At 40.1% G+C, this 25,404-nt stretch overlaps 1 protein-coding gene across 1 annotated transcript in view; it reads left to right on the top strand.

Annotated features, from left to right (window-relative positions):
• LOC126840197 (glypican-6-like) overlaps positions 1–25,404 on the top strand; it is a 35,918-nt gene that overhangs the window by 4,798 nt on the left and 5,716 nt on the right. The gene's annotated exons all lie outside the window — the stretch shown is intronic.

Here is a 25,404-nt window from a genome sequence, read left to right as displayed (position 1 = left end):
TGCCGCCGCGGCGCGCACATTACAATTGCTCTTCGTGAATACAATCAACATTTCATCGTGTCTTTTATATTATGTTTATAATAATATAGAACAACAATTAGGGATTGAACCCGAGGCCGAGGCGCCCTATTCAGTAGGTCGTAATGAATACAAATTAAATCACATGCATTTATTGCTGCCTACGTTATACTTCCAACGGTGTATATCAAACCGCCGAGACGTTTTTTTATCCTTTGCTAGCACATATTATGGTTGTATAGAACATTTTGGACTCAGCATTATTGTACCGGTATAGCGTTGAAATAGATCATATTTTTGTGAGCTCCTGACGAGGAGCGTTTTCTTTTTAATCGTAAACCTCTTTCATTACATTTTACTTTTCGCTTTGATACAATTGCCTCGACCCCATTGGCGTCTATCCTATAAATGCGTGGTTGGTACTAAAGGTGGGTGGAGGGGGTCCTCTACTTTGCATTAAATGTTTTAACGCTTAGCTATAATAATATGTAAAAGTACTGTCTATTGAAATTTAGGGGACCTTCGAAAACTTATATGTAATTTTTATGAGACGTTTTCGCCTGTCTGGGAGATAAAATAAAAACATTGTAGTTTTAATGGATTTTAAGTGTATACTATTGACCTCGGCGGTCGGACGCAGGCGGTAAGTACATTTTTCTCGAAAACGTGCAAACCGAAGATTGTGTTAGTATCTTCGCGACGGACTAATGAGCTGCGTGATGTTTATTGACAATCGAGTTTGCCTGAGGAATTTTCGTAAAACCGCGTGAAAGTATCATTTTTTCGCGTCAAAGTTTTCGTGTATTAAATATTTATTTTTTCTTATCGGCGGTAATGCACGTTAATGGATTCTTCGAGTCTGTAAAAATACAAACCATGATAATAAAAATACTTTAGTCATTCGACCGTCGCGTCGTCCGCCGTATGTAGCATCAGGATATGAAGAAGTGTCCTCTATAACAGCTAACAACTGTACAAATTATATTATTTCTATTGTACAAGCTCAAAAACCCGTCTAAAACAGTTTGTTCCCAAATGTCTGTGATAACGCCCTCCTAGTTAAACACTTAAATACTGTATAATAAATTTATGTGGAAACTATGTACGATATTATATCATTTTGAATAAGCAAGGTGTGTTTCGCCATAAGTACATGCCTCGACACTGTGTTTTAATGAGAAACCCAACTGAATACTACCAGTCTTGCTGAATCCTTTCGCCGATACATGCTATAAATACCTATTTAGGAAAATATTTTTAACTGTCTTAAACCGGGGTCAGGTCACGAACGGCATTAAACTGATTACCCGCATGGGAATACCGAAGACATATTTGTTCATTATCCGTCTCGGGTAGAGTAAAATCTTTGGCAATTACTACTAAAAGCCGTGTACTTACAAGGATTTTTTTTCTAACGCGTTTTAACACACAAGCATTTTTTCATTAGATTTCTTTTAATCTTTTTGACACGTCATCGTGAAATTACACACACTGCAGCAGCCATAGTGGTGATCGCGCAATAACCCCACGGTATAATGATACCGACCGGTAATGCGCGTTCTCACATATTGTGTGTGTGATAGTCGGTCACCGTCGCATTAAACCGGAGGCCGCTAAGAGCTGTTTAATGGGACGACGGGTAAAGTACACGGTCGTGTTAGGTCACGTTCTTTTGAGACTAATATACATTACCCGATGAATCTAAACTAAGAAGCGCGCGACTGACTCGGTGTGAAAAACAGCGAGCGCGTTCGTGCTTTCCATATTATGATACATTTATTTTGTCCACACCAAGACTGCTAAGTAATATATATATAAATATAGTCTTATCTGGATCATCTGCTGCCAGTGTATAATAATATTATACAGAATACCAGTGTCGCACAACAAACAACACAGCATCAGCGATGGTCAATTCGACCGTCTCTCTTTGGCCGCTAGAACGTGTCCTCCGCTGAAGTCACGGCGACGAAAGGAAAAAAAAATTATACTTTCAAAAATATTTATTATGGGACTCGATTGTTACCGTAGATAACGGTCTGATAGATAGCTATAAAAAAACCGTCGTTGTTGTTGTTAGGACAAAGCTGTGTCACAGTCCGTTTTCCGGTTCTCACTCCAATTTCACAAGCGTCAAGTCTATGTGCCCAAAAAAACCGAATAAAGGCTTTAAATTTGTTGATTGAACTAGTACTGCGTTGTATAATTTACGACGTTTGTGATTTCTCTGCTTATAATTTATCCGGTCAATTGTTTCGGAAGGTTTTAAAAAAAACCACTCTAAAGCAATACACCCGACTCGGATTAAGCGCCTTATAAACGCGTTTTAATAGTATATTTTTTAACGGTTTTTTCTTGGTGCCCCGAGGACTCTACTGGGTATGGGTTTCCGGCGGGTTCCATTATCAAATATCTATTCCCACCGTTTATCTGGAAGTCGAATCGATTGAATGGAAATTCGAACACGATGGGTACACCCGGTGAAAGTCGGGGGAAAAAATGTAATAAAACGTTTTATTTTTTTATCGATTGTCGATCGTTACTGATGCTGCTCCCGTTTGGTCCCCAACACGAGGAGAGTGACTGAACGTGTGGAGATGTTGTCGCACCCGCGCTCGTGTAGTGGAATAATAATTTTTAATTTACTTACAGGATCTGGCTAATCTGCATCGACGTAGCACGACCGTCTATTATAATATATACCGCGTAATTCCCCTAAGGTGGCCGTGTATTATACCGCATTGTTCATTCATCATTTGGTCCGGCGAAACGTGGATCGTCTTCTATTCTACAGCGTCTGATGTGTCGACACAATGAACATATTCTCTTGTCGGTTTATTTTCTACGCGGTTCTTGTTCGCTTATCGCTGCTGTAATTTACGTAGTAGCCGGTGTAATATACTCCTTTTTCTTTGTACCTTAGGCTCGCAGCCGTTTTATCTTTGGCGATGGCCGTCGGTACGTGTTTTGTTTCTGCCACTGACGGTTATTGCATTACGCGTCTCCAGGGTTAGCGGCCGAGGGATCCCCCGGGAAGAAGCGTTATTGATTCGTTGCTCGTGTGATGTAATATTACTATTTTTTATTATAGTAAAACAAGCAGACGGCCGCCGACTACACCGGAAACATAGTGCGCCGTGTTCCGGTACGAATCTTGTTCTCCATATTGTACACATTGTGTTATCGGTCCGGTCGTCTGACACGACAAGAATAGGATATTACACGTAGGTACATGATATTTCGGGCTCCTCCTCCTTCTTTTTCAGTTCTAGCCGTGTATTTCCTCTGGGCGTGTCACAATAAGTGCACATATATATATATATATATAACATACGATATACAATCAGCATAATATTATATTAATAATAATAAATGCCATTAATGGCGCGAGGCGGTTATTGAGTAGAGACCCGGTAATATAATATACTCATCACGAACGGGCAATCTGGAAAGACGGACGCGGCCGGTAATGGATATACCTACATATATTATACGTGTCGGTCTGTCTCTCTCTAATATTCTGTTTGAACACGACACGACCGTGCCGGACGGGCAGTAGTAATATATACGCATACGTATATATAAAATATATATATATATTGGTACGCGCACACTCGGACCATGGGAGTTCGTTCTGAATACCAAATCTCCAAGATGTATAATAATAATATGTACTGTTTTTTTTCTTTCTCTCCCTCTGGACCTAACGCGCGTCGACGGTAATGGTGAATTACGGACTGACGTTGAATGAGATTTTTTTCACCGGTATTCATTAGCCGCAGTTATTATACATCTTGGTCGTGCATCGTCGTCACGTATACAGAGCGACCAAGTGTTTATACAAACATACCAATATAACTTGTGCGCGAGTTCTCTGTTCTTTCCGATCTTTACGACCTACTAGCTTTCCGGCACAGACCAAAGGAGTACCGAGGGGAAGAAAGGGTCGGCTAGGCGCAGCGGTGACATTTTCTCAAATATTTTCAAACAAATACCATACTATTATGAATTTGACACTGCGAGTCGCCCAACCAAAAAGCACGTCAAGCGGTCACGTCCAAACACTCGGCGTTTGCCGCTGTCAACAAACGCGACTACCGGACGACCTCCTCGAAGACGTTATTGCTGAGAACACGAGTATAGCACTCTCAGTGTATGCCCGGCTGTGTGTATACTGTTTTCAACATACGCGGTTCCCCCGGGTGTTATTTACCGCACACAATATTGTCTAGTCATCCCCGAGAGCCACTATAACCGCTCACACACACATATATATCTATAAATAAATAATTTAATCTTTTGTTCCCATAACTGCATTAAAAAAAAAAAAAAAAAACACAATGCCCGCGGTATACAAGATTCTGTGCTCGCCACTCTTCGCCTTTCTCGTTCGCCGACGCTCTTGTGTACACACACAGCGCCGCCGCCGTTCGGATTAACTCCCCTCCCCGCCGTCCACCTTTAAGGGGTTGCCCGGGCCGCAGTAGATTAAATCATTACACCGCCATTACATATTTTATTGTTCGAGTATTTTCCACAGAAACATATACATTAACCGTAACAAATGACAGTGATTTGATGGAATTCCTGACCGAGAAAACGGTCATGAGAACCGCGTGTAGTCCTTTCGTGTTAACAACAACAATAATAATAAAATAATACATTGTTTATATTTTAATTCGTTATGTTTGAACACCGAATGTAACTGCGGTGGTCCGTCTGACACGAAACGCGTTATAATCTGTAATTACACTGTTGCAATTTGGGTGGTAAAAGGATGGGGGAGGGGGAATTGTAAATTTTCGTTTCACCTGCGACGTCATTGCTCGTTCACCAAATGAAAACTAAACGTTATTATAATATTATGCTTACAGTCAATTTACGATTATTGCGCTATCCGGTTCTGCTGCAGCCGTCCGTGCGGTTTGTGGAGAATAACATTATATTTTCTTACATATATGTATGTTATATAGGGACATTATAATATACTCTGCAAGTTTTGCGTTTATCGAGACAGCGCCTCCTCCATACCGCCTCGTCGACGCGTTACGGGTTATAAATCAGTGGAGCGTTTTTCTCAATCGTGCCCGCCGGCGATATTGTATTCCTTAAATTATTGCAACGCATCATGAGTCACTCGTTTCTCGTTTATAATAATATTATATATATACATATATGTTTGTATGTCTGTACGCAATAAAGTGGATTTTTCTCGCTGTCGATTATCGGCAAGAAAATTGGGCCTCACACGCAGTTTGTCGCGCCTCTTTTTTTTTTCTACTTGGTAAATTATATTGGCCGGAAACTTCTTTGGAAATCCGAATGTAGAGTTGCACTACGACTAACGATTTGTCCAGCTCGGGCCAACTACGGAGTCTCGCACCTTTTACTGAGGTTAAGCTATAAACGCCAATAAAACCACAATTATTATACAACGTTGTAAAGCAACGTTTTAATGTTATAATTAACCCAAAAGCATCATGGCGGCAGGCGGCGGATTTAACGCTTTCGACAGCTATAGTGTCGTGTAGAAACATTAACGGCCGTTGGTTTTTGACGGATAATAAAAACATTATTATAAATTATATTTTCATCTATAATAATATTGAGGTGTATTTTTCTAAAAGAGAATGATATTATAGGACGACCGACTGGACGTTAATGACCCGTGAGTAAAATGCCCAAGGCATTTCTATGTGCACACCAAAAGGGTTTACTCAACCGTTGTTTGTCTTTTTCACTATACTATATTAGTCTTCACCCTAATTCACCTGCACTCCTCGAGTATCATTATTATATATTTTATGACACCGTCAAACGAACAAGTGGATCCGGCGGGTAAAAACTGTGTAATGTACTCAACGCACATCTATATAGATAGAACGATAGCCCACAGCGGTCCCTGGTTGTTTATTATGTACTTGAGGCGATAATCAAACATTTTAAAGAGCAAAACAGTGTAGGGCTAATTTAGGCTGAGTAGAAGTTTTGTGTGTTCGGTTCACAACTATACGAGTAACGTTCCACGACCAAAACGGCTATGATTTGGGACTTTGGAGCGCTGGTTTGGCCTTTTGATGAAATATAATATACTAATAGATTCAAATAATTGATATGGACGACCGGTTGATGTTACATTATTTACGTTTCGACGGTAAGCAGTCTTTCTTCTTGGACATACGTAGAACGATATGCATTGGCGGCTGTAGGATATCTATCACTTGGGCCCGGTGCAGTTATTATGATGTGTTATTATTATTATTATTTACTCTCTCTGTATTTAAGTACGATAATGACAATATAATAATTCTCTCGAGTGACACTTTTTGACAAGTGGTGGACCGTTTTGCATCGTTGACCCATTTTGTACGGATGATGGTGCCGCTTGTATAGTATACCGTTCGAGTGCCTCTCAATAGGACCGTCAACGATCGGGAAGAACGAATTTGTCGAGTATTTTTTTATATCATTATCATTTTATCCGCGTAAAGGGAGAAAAAAAATCTGATGAAAATGAACAGCGTGCGTTTAAAAACGCGCTATTGTATAATAATATGTTATTATCCGTTAAAATCTCCTCAACGGCGTCCGAGTGGGTCAGACCGAAAAACACCTTTGTGAGTATATTACATACCTATATGTATATTTTTATCCGGTACATTCCACCGGGGGCCACCTGAAATAATTTTGGGGGAGGGTGGTCCAGTCTCGTGGGCTCGGTACGCCTCGTCGTGTAATACATATAGTACAGGAATTTCCCTTTTCAGCTGCTGAGTTTAAGCCGATTGGTCACGTAGAGCCGCGATTCCGTGGCTAATTGCGCACACCGGCCCCGTCTCGTTCGGGGTGTGCGCCCGGCTCGATTGAATCATCACCGTCGTGGTGTGTCGTCGAGAACACCCGGTATATAATACACACAAGAAAAATCATCATGTGTGGTAAAACCGGATTTACGGTGGCCGGAGAACTTTAAAAACCCATTTAACACCGTTCTACGGCCGCGGTGTAAACCCGTACGACTACTTATGTACTGTATATCTAGTACCTACTTCTACCGCACCGTGTATAATGTACATACATCCATAATTACATTCTATGATTGTTATTAATCCGCCGACCTATCTATTCCTTAACGCATTCGTCCGGTCCCAGAAGACGCTAGGCGACAAATTACCCCTCGAACTACCCCCCTCCCCACCAAACGTGCGATTCAACAACGATTTCCGCCCGTGTAAGTGCCCGTGTAAATCCTACTACGACTACTAGACGATGTAGTATACGTCCTAATACAATATTACATGTACACCAAATAACTTTGTTCTAATTATTCTACGTCTCCCGCACGGTCGACGGGGCTGTACATTCATTAACGCATACTTTGCCGTCGGAGGAATGCGACCGGCTTTTATTGAGTCTTCGTCGTCGGCTAGTATACACTGCTTTCGGGTTCACGACGGGGGACGCTATCGTTGTATAGGTATTGTATTGTCTTCGGTTTCGACAATCAACGGTTTCCAGTGCTCGCGTTTACTGCACTCAAACCGTACACGCACGACGACAATGTCGGTACAGTGTATAGGTGTATCGCACCATTACGGTTATATAATAGACGGCTAAGTCATGTTGGCATAATGTTACGGCTTGTCGAACGTTTAAACGTTATTTGCAGCATCATTAATATACTTTTTTTTTTTTTACCGACGACCGGTTTTTCAAAAATGCGATAATTTTCGACAGATCGGTCGGTTAGGTAGATCCCAGGCCGGAGGCTAGTAACTATAGTATATGTTTTCATAACAACGATATTGTTCTAATTTAGCGTTTTCGTCACTGAGGGGTTGGCGTCAAGCGGCGGCAGGGTTACAAACTTTGGATCTGTGCTGGAACGTGAGCGGCAACACAGCTCCGTAGAGCTCATTTACATTATTTATTCGGGTCCAAAGCAACAACATTAATAATAAAACAAACAGAGGAAATAACAATAAAAAAGAAGTGTGTGTTGTCGTTTTTTATTTCATCATTCCGGCCGTTTTCATTCACTAATTGTCCTCATCAAAACCGTGTCCACCGTATACACGACCTGTGTTGTGCGTGTTATTATACATACAGCCGGTTGGATATGCATTATTGATTGCTCGCCCACGCGTTCAGGTTAATAACATTATAATAATAATAATAATAATATAATATCGCCGTCGTTATAATCCCGCCGAAGATACGATCTGTCGGCTACCACCGCCGTGTGATCAAGACGTGGGCGTCGTGTGTACTATCTTGTTTTTGTTTTTTTTTGTACCTATAATAATAATATGTCTATCGACGGAGAATGCGCCAACGGAGGGATTAATAATTTTATTAACGCGTCACTCGGTTCATTTGCTGTGTTTTTTTATACGTGCGCACTCGCACACAAACCGACATTTCTAATTGCTTGGACGCGAATGTCTCCTGCAATCTCGAGCGATCATTTGTATTAGTCAACGCGACGTTGGTGATCGTTCATTAATCGTCGTCCAGTGTACATAATATTATGTATTTATTATAATTAATGCGATGCTCGGCCGATCTTGTGTTCATCGTTGAAGATATCCAATGCCTCTATACACTGGTATTTCTTGTCTAATACAAAGTGTTTATGTCAACCGCTTTCTTTTAAGTTTTTACCATAGGGTCGGGCGGGGTGGCCGTAGCGAGGTTTGTAAACAAATCGGATTTAGGTACATTCTATGTCTTGAAATGCAGTAATAACGCAATTAAAAAAATTAAATCAAGATTTAAAATTGTTGACCGTCATCTAACCCTAAACGAAAATGTACAAGCAAGACATACGGCTTTCCTTTATAAAATAATGTTGACCACAGAAAATAGGAAGTTATTTATACACCTTAGGTATTTGGTGTACGTAAAGCGCTATTTTTTAAAAATATTTTTATTACATTAAGCACTACAGACGCTTGATCCTTTAATTTATTACACCAGAACCCGTTTGTAATAATATCATACGTTATCTTGTAATTTAAATGAATCTAAGACTAGAAAAGCCTTTTTTAAAAATTATTATTAGTCTTCTAGTACCGGCTTTGAGGGTGATATTTTAATTATAGCTGAGATTTGAAACTTAATCCCATGTGTTGTCGGCAGCACAGTGTTTTTTTAATTGATTTTGCACGGTTCTTCTCTCCGGTCGACGATGCGTTGGCGTAGATTTAATTCGCTAGGATTAATTTTTTTTTTGTTCTAGACTGAGTAATAATGATAATAAATAAATCTTCGCCGGCAGCGTTTCTCCGACTTGCCGTCACGTTTTGCGTAGGTTCATAAAAATATAACATGTAATTATATCACACTAAGTCCGGAGTGTTTAATCGGTATATTAAATGAGCTAATGAAAAAATTGGATATTTTAATTTAGCGAGGAAAACGCACTGCACGCGAATGGAGGGGGAGGGAAACGAACAGAATCTTCAGTTTTGACACAAGTTATAAAAAAAGTGTTGGCGGATATTTTAGATAGAAACGGATTTTCTTTATTGACATTATCAGTGTTTTAGGAGATACCTAGGAGACTTTTTATGTGGTAACAAAAAAAGGTCTTTGAGAGATGTTATTTGCTTAGCGTGGATGTTATTGTCATGATAATAACCCGCCGACGCCTCTAAAAACCGTGTGGTAAACAGTTATCTCTGCTGCCGTAAACGCACAAACGCAAGTCTTTGAAGTTTATTCGTTTATTGAATTATAATAGTAAATACAACATTGAAATACCTTAAACAAGTCTCGATAACAAAAAAAAAAAAAGGTGATGTGCACGACATTTTTTTCCTAAGTACGGTTATTATTTTTATTTTTTTATGTTTTCTACTTCACTCGCACAATGGCCGGCGTGTGAACCTTTTTTTACGACGACGACGATTGTAGTTGTTGTTCATGTCATGTATATAATATTAGAACGATTAGTCGTCGGCGGATCATGATTGAAGTGTCGTGTGTACCTATATAAGTATTTATCGTTGGCACTGGAAGGGCTGTAGTAATAAAATCATATAATACTAATATGTACAATGCGACAAAACGCCTTTTGACAGATAACACTCAATAACCTTTTTTTGAGGAGCCGACCGCGTGCGTGCCCATCGATCACCGCCGGTATAATGTTATATTATATTATTATACAAAATATACTGTAAAGAACTGTTGAGTATTCAATATAATATCGGTATGAGCCGGACGATTTGTACTGCTCAATTATATGAACGGTTTATAGTGCTGTACTGTATGTAAAATTCGACAATAAACGTTTTTCATTTGGCGAATTTCAAGCGATGACGGGTCACGGGCTGCAATATATTATATAATACGACAATTGCTAGGCCACGGACCCCCCGAGGACCGGAAAAAATTCAGCCTCAATTTTCTTTGGCATAGGCATGCGCAGTTACTATCGAGTGTTCCAGTCAAGTGATTTTCTTTAAGGGGTTTTTAGGATAATGCGGAATTCCTGTGCCAGCAGCCGGCGCCGGTACCGACGACATAGCTCACCGTTAAGACTGGTACATATACCTACACCTCTATATATTTACACTATTCGTATATATATTGTGGTATTCCACTGGTGGGTCTCCTCCCTCCCCCATGCACGATCCCTTTTGCACGCTGTAGTAATTTGTAAAAAGTCACGGTATTGTATTTTTTGGTTGTATGTTTGTTTGTTTTATTTCTATAAAACCCCGTCGACCGAGTAGGTGTTTATAACGAGCACAGGCCATAGGGATAAAAGAGGATCAGCTCGTTTTTTTACTTTAGGAATTAGGAGTACGCAACATTTTTTTTCTTCAAAATATAAAATTAATATTTGTAAAAAAATTTCGCATCGTACGTTCTACGGAAAATTAAATCCCTAAATGCTTCTCTCGAAAAAAACAGCTTATTACAATTTTCCCCTTTGATTTCCAGTTTGCTGATTTATCTAAAGAGGAATGCGTTTGACAATCTACATATTTTATGTACAGCTGGTGATACCGCTGTATGCATCCAATATGTATAATACTGCACAATTATTCTATTTGTACCAGTCGCCGCTGCTGACGTACATTAACTATACATTATAAACATTTTCAAACGCATTCCGGCAAAGCCGCATGACGATAACATAGTAGTTGCCAAAGGATTTTACTTCTTTTCGATTTCCGTTTTATATTATATAGCCGATGTAGCGGGCCGGTGGGTATTTAGGGTCGTTTTAAACCTTAAACGGGTATTGTTATATTCGTTCGGCCGCCGAAACCTTTACCTTTGCCCGTGTTTCTATCGTCAATTCACAATATTATATACATATCATCTGGTTAGATGCATAATATTGACCTTCGGCTCGGCGGCCGGTCGATCCGTCCATAATACAACACTGCATTGCACTCGTTGGCCGTTTTCACCACATAATTTAAAGCGTATCCTCAATTATTATTATTTTTTTTACTCTCTCGATTGTCTCTGAGCGAATAATGAAGTATATTATAAAGGAAAACCGATAAATTACCTTTGTCGTCACCGGTCGCCAACGCCGGCTGACGCACAATCGGTCGATGGTTGATTAATGGAACTCGATCGGCGATCTCGCGGTAAGTTATATACGATCCTGTTCTCTGTTGGTCGCACATACATAAATTATTATACACACTCATATTAGCGCAGGTATCTCGTATATTATTGTGTTCACGTGCTCGTCGAATATTAGCTGATTGAATTCGTACACCGTCTGCCAGTCTTACAATATTACACATAACATAACGATCAATCTTCGTCAGCGCCCTCGCAACCCACATACAAGTTTATTTTTTTAACCAAAAATAGTCCATATTGTGTACCGACAGACGACGGCTTTCTCTGCTTCCTTCGATTAGAGTCGGTATTGTCTGGTCAATAATATTCCATTCCGGCATTTTCTAATGTCCCTCGGACCAACAATACCCACCTAAGTCGCCGCCCTAAGCTTCCCCCTAGTACTCGCTCTTTGGTATGTTCAATACTCTACTTTTTTTCATTTATCTCAATATCAGTTGTGGTAGTCGTCATCGCGTGGGGTTTTCGTCACCGCGTACACGTGCGCAGTCTCGACATGTGATGTGTGTGCGCGATACACGTCCGCTCCATTGTACGGCTAGTGCGTGGAAACAAATGATATTATATTATTATGTCGAACGACGATTAGGCCGTTGGAGGAATTGGCTCCGGATATCATCCGCCGAGTGCCGGCGTATAATATACCTTTATGTACTACATCATATTGTACAAAATACAGGTATGCCTGTATCTTTGATACATATAATATCATATTCTCCATCTGATAAGATTGTGCGCTTGCCGCCGCGGTCTCTCCGGTGCGCGTATATAGAAGAAGACCGATACTGTGTGGCGGCTTCGTGTGAAAGATCCCGCTCAGCTGCGCACCGGCGGCGAAGATGTTCCGCGTAGAGCCCATTATGTCCCATATAATAGTAATAACAATAATAATAATAGTATGTATGCCGACGATGAAGAGATGGTAGAGGAGTGAAAGGCGCTCGCGGGGTCTGCACCGGTGGTCCGGATAACCTATTGTCAACTCTTCCCCCGCCCAGTCATCACCGTCGTCGTTGACGAGAGGGAGATAGGGGGGAACCTTCGACTACCACCATCGCCTGTTACAATATTAACCATTGTTGTGTTGGCAGTCATCATTGGGGTTTTGTCCGTACCTACGTACGCGCGATGTATACCTGATGCATATAGTATAACACATGTATAGCGCACACCACACACATAAAGATAGTAATAATAATATATTATACAAACCGAGATGTTTTCTCGACCATTGTCCGGGCGCCCAAAAGGACACAAAACGGATTTGTCCGCGCGCGCACACCGTTGACAGCGACGGATCACCTCGACTTGTTCTATTGATTTGTGCCCGCCGCATATGATTAGATACTGTATCGACTGTGTCGTATACTGTTCTTAACAATACCTATATATTATTATTCCGTATGCGGTCGTATATATCCTCTACCCGACCGGACACGGTTTGTGTATTACCGACATTGTTTACACGTAGACCGAACCCAAAAATCCGTTCGAATTCCTTATTTCAAGCTTAGCTTAGCTTAGCATATCCACGCCGGTATGTCCTCACCTGCCGACGATTTCGCTAATCGTTTTCATTTGCGTGTGTCCCGCAAACGTGTTGCACCAATAGCACAACCAAAAACAAAACTGACGTAGTGTAGAACAATAATATTATCGCTGTTTTTATAATGCAGAAACGCCTACGTTGCGTTTAATAACACACCGGGTGACTAAGTTATTATATGTAAAGAGAAAAAGAAATACGCATTAGCGTGGCGAAGTGTGTGTTCTTAGGTCTTATGTATTGTTATACTATACTGCGCAGTCGGCAGCGTGAAAATAATTATTGATGATGCGATATTAGCAGTGTATCCTATACATTAGGTACGACGTACAAACGACAAGTTATTCATCCAAGTCCTAACCAAACCCCACTCGATCCAGAGTGTAGGTATGACACAATCAACCCGATCACTCTAAGACAATAATAAGACTGTAATACAAGTCTATTACTTTAGGAATGGAATATTATAAAATAATCAACACTATAAGTAGTTGCTAATGATGGTCAAGACTCGAGTGTGTGTGTGTGTGTATGGTGTTAATCTTCCTTCAGAGAGCTGGAGACAACCGATTTGTTATTAATTTCGGTCGCCTAGAATTTCGACTTATTAGCTCTTGGTCCAAACGGTGACAGTGGATCCCTTTACGGGCGCCTACTTGTGTGATTTACGACGGGTTAGGATCGGTCCTGTAGGCGGCGGCGTCACGTCATCGGCAGATCAAAGGGGACACAGCCGCCGCTTTGGCGGTGTTTTGACACGAATGCATTGTATATATGATATGCACGGGCTAGGCCGTCGAAATATGTATAATATAATACCTACGCTCGAGTTTCCTCCCCAGAGATGTAAATCGCGGTCAAAAACAACGGCCAAGACTGTTTTCGGGGATTTGCTACTGAGATTTTCGCATATTAGATATTCTTGAAAAAAATATCCACAGATTTGTTATTATAATAATATTGCTACCACGGTGGCGCTTATCCTCCTTTGACGACGTTTTCATTCATCGCGACGGCCGTCATAGCACTCTTGAGCTTATTATTTGTAATATAGAAGTAAAAAAATGTAGTACAAAACATAATACATATTTTTTTCTCTCGGACCTTTTGTCGTGCGCGTTCTGCACACCCCATAAACGCTGATTTGATTTTGTTAACGATTACATATTATTATTAGTATTGTATGGATTTCCCCCCCTCTTTTTTGTGCTCGTTTCTAGCCACATATTATACACCGATCGAACAACGAGCGTCGGACATTTTTCCTAAACGCATTTCTTTGTTATATATTTTATTATTTTTCTCGGCTAATTCGACCCCTCGGGAAATCCGATCGCGGTCGTCGGCCAAACATAAGTGTATCTATACCGCAGCCTCCTCCGGTGGAATTTCACCGGCGTGACACGACCTACCTCACTTCCCCCCTATACAGCTCCAAGCATTCACACTCGCTAAATACCTGGGTCACCTTACGATTGTGTGTGTGTGTTTTTTTTTACAAATTGAAAATCCGATCTCGACACCACACGCTGCGCGATTTGCCGTTCAACTCCCACAAAACATACCCACTCACACGAACGGCGGCAATAGCATTGGTAACAATAATGTAGAAACAAAATTGGGGTGAACACGCGCACATCTATTCTCTTTCGAGAGGGTCGTCGCCGCCGCCTTCGATGCAGATGTGACGCGAAAAATATACCGCTGACGCCAACTACATACACAACATGTTAAAATAAAGGTAGGTAGAAAATGTGTGTGTGTGCGTGTGTGTATTAATAGGTACGAAAAAAAAAATTCATGATCGTTGTGTGGTGTCTTGGGCGGTGTGAATTTCCGAGATAAGATTAGCAGTTATTTAGGCGCGTTTGATGCGTGCGGCAAAAATGATGTTAAATATCAGTTAAAAAAAAAATTTGTACATCGCTCATTTATCTCCAAATATGCCCGATTTTCGTCGATTTCACTTAGTACCTTTTGATGAACCGCCAAGTATGAAGTTTTTACCATGGCACTATGCACGGATCGCGGCCACGCGACCAATCACGAGTACCTCCAAAATCCCTACACCATTTTGTAACTGTTATAATTTTTTTTTTTTGCTATTAAAGAGGTCCAGGGACAAAATTGATTATCGCCCAACCAGAAAATAATTATATATAGTTAGTTCATACTTTGATCCCGCTCTAACGCAATGCGCTTTTGTATATAATGAACCGGGTATATACCTGGTAGATATATATAACTATTATATTACTACCACACTGCACGATAACAATATTAATGCGTTACACTCTCTCGAAGTGGTCGAAACCGAGTATTATATTAATATAATTTTGTAAAAAATATATATATATGGAGAGAGAGAGAGAGAGATGTCTACGTACAATACTCTTCTGTGTGGAGGAAACGGCATTGGAATTTATGTTCGCGTACGGACCGTGCATAATTGAAAAGGTTTTTAAAAAGTATCCGTTCGAGAAAATGTTATATCGTTTGTTATTTAAGTAATATTTTTGTTTTTTTTCTTCTCTCTTTTTTTTAATATTGATGCCCGCAGTATAATTCACTGTCACTGGTAGTTTTCATTCATGTTTCACACGTGTTTCTTCCCGTTGCTTGCAGACAACCGATATATTACAATGTTCAACATGTGTATATAGTAACTTGTTTTCACTGTACTCGGACAACAAAACCGTGTAAACGTTTCCTCAAAACTCGACTTGGTAATATGTATTATCAAAGAATATCCGAGTGCCTAGAATCTCCCCAACGATTTATTAACACGTACATCAACAAAATGTTTGACAGAAAGACTCAAACCCATTTATTTCCATTATACCGTTTACTTTTGTATACTCAACAATATTATATTGTATACCAGAGAGTTATTATGACCGTGGTATAAACAGTACACGAAATCTTGTACACACGCCAACGTGCGATCGAACAGTCTATTTCCATTGTATACGGTTAAGCTCTCACATTCTTGAGCGTTTTCATATCTTGCTTAGATTATGGGCTCTCTAGTGTCCACAACGTATATATGTTTAGCTTTAATTTTCTGCTATAAATTCAATTATTATTTGCGTGTTTTATACATTTTTAATTCAAATACATACAAACTAGACCAAAAACACACCCGATAGATTATCTATTTTTAATGGCTTTTAGAATAACTCTTCTACTATATAGTAAATAGATATTGTCTGATGGGGGTTCATTACTTCAGTGACAATATTTTATTTGTTTTTATTATATAAAATTAAAAGTATAATATTATTACTAAACTATTCGATAAACTGTTTTTGAGAAGAGCTGCGCTTATTAACTATTGTTCCATCGACGAATAATAAATATATCGTGCAGTTGTTCCGTTTGAAAATTTTACAATAAAAATTTCATGTAAAAAGTAAATACAAAGTAATTGTTACACGATAACCATGTTTTCTTTATTGTGTGATGACGGGTGGAACGGGGGTGAGATGGGTTAATATCTATACAGATCCGGATGATGGAGACGGGGATGATTTCCATTTCCGTCCGGCTGTATTGTCTATTTTTATTGTAACGAAAAAGATTTTCACTGAAAAATAATTCCCAATATCCCCCGCGATAGTCGGTCTTTATTAGGTACTTCGATTGGTGATATTAACACAGCCAATTATATTATTATATTTGTTCACGTCAGGTGTAAAATTTGTTAGAAGGTATCAATATATATATATATATATATATACATATAATAAAGCATGGTGAATTCTTTCTTAGGCGGTGGTCCGGGTGGTAATTTTTGTCCGAAATAATAATAATAATAACACGGCGAAGGTGTAATTAAACCGTATTATTATTAACTGTAAAAATATTTCACTATGTTATATCCCACCACGCGTACGCCACACCCTCGGCGTCTGGTCCTGGTGTATACATATAACACATATGTATATACATTTTATAATAGACGTTTTCCCGGTGTACTGCTGTTCTTTTCTTGCCGTCCCGTCTGCCGCCGCCGCTGCTGCCGACGTTTGTGGACCGCGCTGGAATGCGGCTCCTCTCACAGTGTTGTGTGTGTGTGCTCTGTCGCGGTCCTACTACTACACACATACATACATACACTTTCTGTGTATAGTCGTTGCAGAGGACGGCGGTTGTACGTGGACAGGAAATTACCTGCTGTTGGCTGTTGCCTTGCTCCGATACTGCAGAATGTATACCGAACGCCGATTTTTACAGAGACCTAGACTGAGAGACAGAGAAAGAGATAGAGAGAGAAAAAAAAATGAGTGAGAGTTCGAGCGAAGGAGAGACTAGATCACTATATAGTCGTATCCGTTCGTAATGTTTCCAATAGTAATAATAATAATTTATTAAAAAAACACTTTTCGTGGTTCGTTTGTGGTGTGTGTGTGTGTGTGTCCGAGACAAAGTAAAAAAAAAAAATAATAATAATAATAAGAGACGAAACGATCGTAGAGGCGGCGCTATAGTAATAATATTATAACGTAGCGCTCGGTTATAGGTGGTGTTCCCCGCACCGGGCTTGCGTAGCCGAAATACACAATATAACGACCCGACTGCACAACGTACACCACCGGCACACTGTAATAATAATCATAATAATATAATATTATTATTATTATTATATATATATATATATATATTACCGCAGCAGTCACGTAAACGGCTTCATTACACGGCGCGGCGGCGGCGGTCAAACCTTTCCAGGGGAGACCGACAAAAAAGAGACCTGCGGCGTTTAAATAATACTATCGGGCGTATAGCGCCACGTCTCCGCTACGATGAAGTTTGTAACACTCGGCTGCTCTCGAGGGAGGTAAACTGCAGGATTGTGAAAATGTTGACAAACCGGCAATGTGCATAACACAATAATGACTTCATATTATATTTTGCGCACGAAGTTGATCGACTGGCGTGTGGGGCGACGCGACGCACACACCGCTGCGTGTATTTAATAACCGGTAATTATATTTTACAAACGCCACAATGTTATGATGTCTATTATCATCGGGCGCCAAACGAAGCAATAGCACGCGCTTTGAGTCTCTTTTTGGGCACCGGTCAAGAAACAAATTCGAAAACACGTCGAGAGCGAAATAATAAGCCCCCAAGTCTCCGGGCAAGTGACACCACATGCGTTGTTTAATAAATTGAGCTTTTTTTTATTACTGACATTCTACCGTCCCCTTTGTCGAAATCGTCTTTAGAAAGAGTGTTTTTAGCCCCAGGACACATATACACCCGAAAATCTCGAAAAAAATCCCGGATTTTCGCCTTTTCTGTACAGGCGGGGCATTCATAAATTACTATCCCTTAGTTTCAACCGATACCGGTTTCAACCAATAATTAACCTGTTAAAAGATTATGGCAACTATTTGGTTTAGATACTTATTTTTTCCCATGAAGTATAAAGATGGAATGTTGATATGTCATCATAACTCGATTTAGTTGCCGTAAAACGTATTGGTAAAACAATTGCATAAATATTTGCACAAAGGAAAGCGACTAGCTAAGTATTGAATGCGGGTATGCGACTAACCGATATGATTGCTTAGGCGTATAATTGAGTTATTTGAGTTTACGACCGACTGTTTATTATTATATTTAGTTGGTGTTTTTTTTTTTTTTTTTTTACTTTATGAAACGTGACTTATCGCTCGAGGGGTTGCGTATACCGGCAGCTGGTAGTTACAATAATAAGCTTACGGTTATGTGTGTTTGTTAAAATAGGACTTAAAAAAGGTTTTTGCGACTTTTGAGAACGACTGTCGTCAATAGCTGACCGCCGAACGGATAAGAGAAACCGCTCTAGCGCTTTTTGATCGTTAAATAAATATATAAGACTTGGCGCTGTCGTTTACCATCCGACGGGTACGCGACAATAGGCAAAACGTACTAATGAAAATAACATTCCATTTGTTATGAGCGAGTTCTGCAGTCGTCACTATAAGTAGGTATAGGTACCGGCAAGGGCCTGCGGTGGACAAGGAGAAGCGAGAGCATGATGGAAATGCTCGATAACGACCTCGGGACGGCGTTTCCTCCACCGTTGTATTGTCATGTAAATGATTACGGCCTCAACGGGGTTGGGCTATTATGACTATTAATCTTTCTACATATACATACACACTGTGCTGTATATAAAATAGAAAGATTTGTATGCGAGAAATGAAGTGGCGGTAATCGGTGGCGACATTAAACAAAACGTGCCGCCGGTTGACACCCGATACAGCGACAGAGACTACATAGGTCCCCGGTATAGAAGAAATTCGGGACAATCTGAACGCGTTTCACTTGTACTTAATAAAAACGAGCAGGATAAACCGGCGAGGGAGGTGGATAGGATGGTGTTTTTATTTTTTGTTTAATTTTTTCACGGTCCTGTGCGCGTACACGTTTGTTTGTTTGTGTTGTGATATAACCAACAAAAAGCCAACATTATAGTTTAAAAAAATAACTTGTTTCATACATTTTTCTATTATTTTCGACAACGTCTGAGAGTGATGCAGTTGTCGTGAAGACGGTCGTTTCGGTGTTTTCTTCTCTACCGGAGCGTGGCCAAAGCGCCGGACCGGAGCGGAGTACTTTGACATAAGTGTACGTCTTTAATATAATAATAATAATATATTTTGTAGTATTAATAATAAAAAGGGAAAACGCCGCCGCCAACGGTGGGATACTACTACAAAAAACTAATCTTCTATGTTCGGAACCTAAATAAAAAAAATATATTTACAAAAGATGTTTTGCATGTACTAATATTATATACATTATATAGCGTGTCAACGTTACTGTTTGGGCCACCGAAAACTGCGGGAAAGGTGTAATACAAGCTGTTTGTAAATGGCTAATAACTGCGCTACTGTCACATAATGTTGAACGAAATGCGACCTCCTACGGGTATATTATTATGATTCGGTGTGTGTATATAGACTGTGGAAAAATGCTCTTAAACGTCGTGTACACAGTGACCAGTGCAATCCATTATACCGCAGTGTTAATGGTGTAATTGTAAGGACCCCGACATACACAATAATATAATATGTATTTAACGAATTCGTTACATATTTTTATGTCCGCCGCCGCCGTGTTTGGAATGCAATATGTGTATATTTCTCTCTCTCTCTCTCTCTTTGCGCCGCCACAGTCTCTCCAAAAGATAAGGTATATAAGGATAAACACATATATATATATATATATATATATTATTGTAGTGTATGTGCACGACAGACCCGAAATCCATTAACCCCGAAAGAAAACAATGAGCACAGCAGCCACTCTTGGCGGACCGATGGAATGTAGTCCGAAGGGGTCGGTAGGTGTATTTTTTATTTTATTTTCCATTCCCTTTTTGTTGCAGTCTTCTGGTGAGATTTTTTTTTCCTCCTCCCTCCGCCGCCTCCGGGTACCTACTTGTACTTGTAATCTTTGTGCGGTGGCCGCATTATTCGCGTATTTCTATATATAAATATAATAGCATTATTACTATTATATGATATTATTATACAGGTACTTACCGGTTACCAATATAAAACAGAAGGACACTGAGCAATAAATCAACGAGTCGGTCACCAGACGCAAACTGTCGTTGAGAGGGGAAGGGAAGGGTTAGGAGGAGATCAGGTATCCCACATATTATTTTATATGTAACGAACAAAAAAAAAAAAAAAGAATAAACACAGTCGACAACGATGATGATGATAATAATAAAAAACGACTTCGATGAATGAATAATGTGCGAACACACGTTTGTCGAAGCGTCCGGTTGCCATTGCGAATTCCTTCTGTCCTCGGCAAATACCGTCGAACTGGAATTTGTTTGTTAGTTCGTTTTGTCTACCGACGAAGGACGGGGCCAATGAAGTATTTGTATATCGTTAGGATTTGAAATAATATGCATTTTACGCGTCCGGTATAATATATTTGCCAGGGTATGAGCGTAGTTTTTTATGTGGCAATTAAACCGAATGGAAACGATTATTTTTAAATGCCATTGTTCGTGTCAATTAGGCACGGACGGCAAGGGTGCGCTTTGATGTCTGTAAACCGATTGGATGGCGATCGCCGGGCTAAAAAAGCAAATCGGTACTAATTTTATTGACTCAAAACACCCTCCGCCCCTTCCCATGTATTTTAAAAACATTACGAAACACAAAGCGGGTAGTGTACACTGTATACAATACGGCTTAGATAGGTTTTTTATTCTTGTGGTTATTTACACTGTAAATGGTTTAAGCTATTTGTTTGTGTGTAAACCGGCCGAGCGATACACGTTTTTTCTTTTATATTACTCGTATGTTAAAGAACAAGATTGAAGTGGTTTAAGGTACTTTTCGAGAGTATTGCAGAGGTATATGGATTACCAGAGCGTAATGGAGACGCGGGCGAGGTAACATTGCGGAGAAGTTCTACACGAAGCCTCGGGGGTTGGAAAAAAACTGTATTTACAACGCGTATATGCCATGTAAATTGCACTCCAAAGTCCGCAGTCGGTGTGGGGTGCAACCGTTATAACCTTTTTATACCTCTCATTTGTTTTGCAGTCAGCGAATATTGTGCTAGAGTGGCGTAAAGAGCTTTTGTTTCTAATAAAAAAAAACCTCCCCCCTAAAAGGCGCGACCGCACATCTATCGGATGGCATGGGCTCTGGTTTATGTAAATGTGAGTGCGTGAGTTGTGTTTTATTATTATTATTTTTTTTTATTGACAACGTTCTATACGATTATTCGTGTACCGCGTTAGAACTCGATCGTCAGCCTCAGTGATTTTCCCAAAAGTGACTGTTCAAAAAAAAAAAAAATGATTTCACGTTGCAATATCGCTCAGTGTTTGGCGGCGAGCGTGTAGTGAAAGAAAAAAGGGGTATTGTATTTCGAAAACCTAAATAATGCGTTTTTGGTCCATTTGGCGCGCATTCGACGTCCAAAGAGAATCATTGAGGAGAAAAAAAAATACTCAACGTCTGTGAGAAAACCAAAAAAAAAAAAATAATAATAATAAAAACCATTCTTCTCGTGTACTTCATTCAGATTTTCGTAGACGGGTTAGAATTTTTTTCCTCTCTTCTCGGCCAGTTTATAAATACTATATAGCCGTTCACGCATGGTTCGGTACACAGTCAGTCGACAACTCGCACTTGCGGTCAAGAGCGGCGAAGGACACGCCGTGTAAAACGACTGCAGCACATTTTTGAGTTGCCGGCCGGATCCGGTACGCAAAAAAAATTATATATATACGTAATATCGTTATACTAATTTTAATACTATATAATTATGTGTATAAACTAAAAAACCACCTGAATACCGCCAGATACCGATCTGGGACGTCTAAGGAGCTACTATTTCCCGTCCGGTTGTCACAACACCACTTGTATACATATATTATTATCTAAGGAATTCCAACGGTCGCCACAATAATTTATCATTTACATAATACGTTCAGTTATCGTACACACTCACTGTTGTCAACTGGATGCACGCATACCTATTTGCTGTGTGAACCGCCGTTGAAAAGTTTCCAATCCCGATCATCTATACTAAAGTAAAATGGCCGCCGCCGCCGCATACTTTAATCAGAATCCACGATTCCGTTATAATACCCATTGCTGCTCGTGTTCAATAAAACAATTATGTCGTGATTTCTATATAATATACAATACTCCGCTCGCGTTACGCCGTATAAGGTCGTTTCCCTTAACGGCCGCCGTTGTGTATGGTCCGGCACTATAAATATCGTCCATGTACGGTTGTGAGTGAAACAATAAAATGCCGTGTTCTATGTATTGATAAGGTAGGTTATAATATCCGAAACCGCAAACCCAATAACAAATAGTCTAGTGTCTTCCGCCGCCTCCTTCGCCGTGTATGCTACATCACCGCCATCGTCCTGGCTAATATAATGTAGTACAAACAATTGAAAAAAAACCTATTCCCCGTGACCATACCGACGATAATTATTACCAATTCTATTTTCTATCCTACACAAACCAACAATGTATTTGTCGGTCGTGACATTTTCTGTACTTTTCTTTTCAATTCCATAATCTATGAAAAACATTTCGCCTCGGTTTTTGCTCGTGCGGATAACGACCCGGCCAGGTCGCCCCTCGCAATAACACCGGCGACCAACGACACCCATAACGGCTGTTAATGTTTTTCCCCCGGCGTAGGAAAATCCTATACGCTTAAACCGGCCACTGGATTTTCCTTGCGACCCATGAAAAAAACTACCCTTAAATAGGAAAAACCAGGGGTGCCATTACACGGGCTGTGGAGGCGTGTCACTCGTGACTCACGTTTATTACTCACCAAAAAAAAACTTCTTGAATTTTTACTATTTTTGTGGAACCGCCAGAAAAAGAAAAACGGTCGCGCGCGCGTTAAACATTACAACATAACATTATAAAGGCGGCAATCATCGACATCGTATCAAGCGGACGAGGACAGTATACTTAGGTAATTCCGTAATGGGTATCATCTTTTTTTTTTTTTTGGCCACCCACAGTACAAGGCTCTCACCGCTGTAGCTCGTCCACGCGATATGATACGCTGTTGGCTGTTGCTATTATTATTATGATTATTATTTTATAATCGTAAATACAAGACACGAGATTCCCCCTATAGGAGGCGGCGGTATAATTATTATTTCATTACTCTACACCGATCATTACAAACGCGATGCCCGTGTGTTTATCGTAATACACTTTTATACACATATGCTGCTCTGTGTAACACATGCATACTTTATGTATATACATATCTTCTTCATTTGTTTCTGTGATTGTATTATAGATATATATATATATACGCGTTTTTTTTAATTCTCCTTCTATATACTCCTACGTCAGCTGATCTCGTCCTGTGTGGTCACAGACATTGTCACGAATTAACGTTAATAACAATCAACGGTAAAACAATAATAATAAATTTATTGTTTATCGTGTTCTATATATTATATGATTTTTTACCGGCGGCGGTGAGTCCATTAGTAGTATATTATAACGTGTAATACCGAAACGAGTGCACGACGAAAACGGATACCGACGGTGTACTAAAGCTGTGTATTATGTGGTTTATTATTATTATTGGGACGAAACGGGATCATTGACCATCGACCGCAGAAACCTATGGATGTTATCCTCGGCGCGCGTGCACATAAACAAATTGACGACGGCTTCCTGTTCCTTTTTCCTGCTCCTGCCGCCGCAGCCTCTCCCCTCTCCCCTTCACCAGATCGCCTTGCTGTAGCAGTTGCTGCCGGTGGTGTTTTCTATCCAAACGTGTGTGCAATTGAAACCCATTAACGGCGATGGCTCGTCCTATCCGTAGTAGCATCGCACAACACAATATTATTACACACATATCGAGTCGTTAAAACAGCGTGCGGGCCTACCAAAAAACAACTTATACGCATAAAAAATACTTGTTTTCAACGAGTAGTTAAAAAAAAAAAAACAACAACAAACTGTATTTTGATCCGTCGACTAGGTCCTACTTAAGGTGTCGTGTTGTCGTACAAAGGGCGTCTGGTCTCTAATAAAATATAACGAAAAATATCGGATGTTGTGAGCCCTAACTCTCGCCCACTTTCGTCTGACAGGCCACCAGCATATGTATAATACGGGGTCGTTATTATGGAGATAGTATGGAAAGTAAAGGAGGAAAAAGCCACGCTTGTAACCTTTGTTAGCCACCTTTGTTTGTGTTGAATCCCGTTCAAGAGTTCTAATTTCACTGTCAAGTGTCAAGTATGTGAACTTTGCGTGTACGGCGGGTTCACGAGCCACAACCAACTTGCTGTATATTTGTCACGAATTTTCCAAACCGCCCGTATAGTAATTGTACATGTTGGCCGTTGGCATTTCCTATTATATGCTTTACAATAAATGCCAACACCAGAAAAAAGGACGGGAAATAATCTGAACGAGTATAATAGAACAGAGTAGTGTGGTCTTGTTGTTCGCCGGTTTGGTCAAGGTATAGTTACCCCTTTCTCCCTGGGACTGGGTTCCCTCCTGGGTTGGTCAGTGTTAAAATTAGCAATTAATTTCAAACCCTACACAGATAGTTATTATAATGTTACTGTGGGAATAGAACCGACATTGCACTGTTATTTTTTATCCAGCACAGTTCGGATTGCTGTTTGTTCAACTAAATTTTGTTCCTTTCGAATATGGAAAGCTCGAAATCGCCAAAAACTGATA

Source organism: Adelges cooleyi, unplaced genomic scaffold (assembly GCF_023614345.1).
Source record: "Adelges cooleyi isolate 19-005CV unplaced genomic scaffold, UGA_ACOO_1.1 ACOO_flye_CR_arks_rails_tigmint_CR_PRNA_376, whole genome shotgun sequence".
In the NCBI taxonomy this organism is placed as follows: Eukaryota; Metazoa; Arthropoda; class Insecta; order Hemiptera; family Adelgidae; genus Adelges; species Adelges cooleyi.
This window is presented reverse-complemented; position numbering and strand designations above follow the sequence as displayed.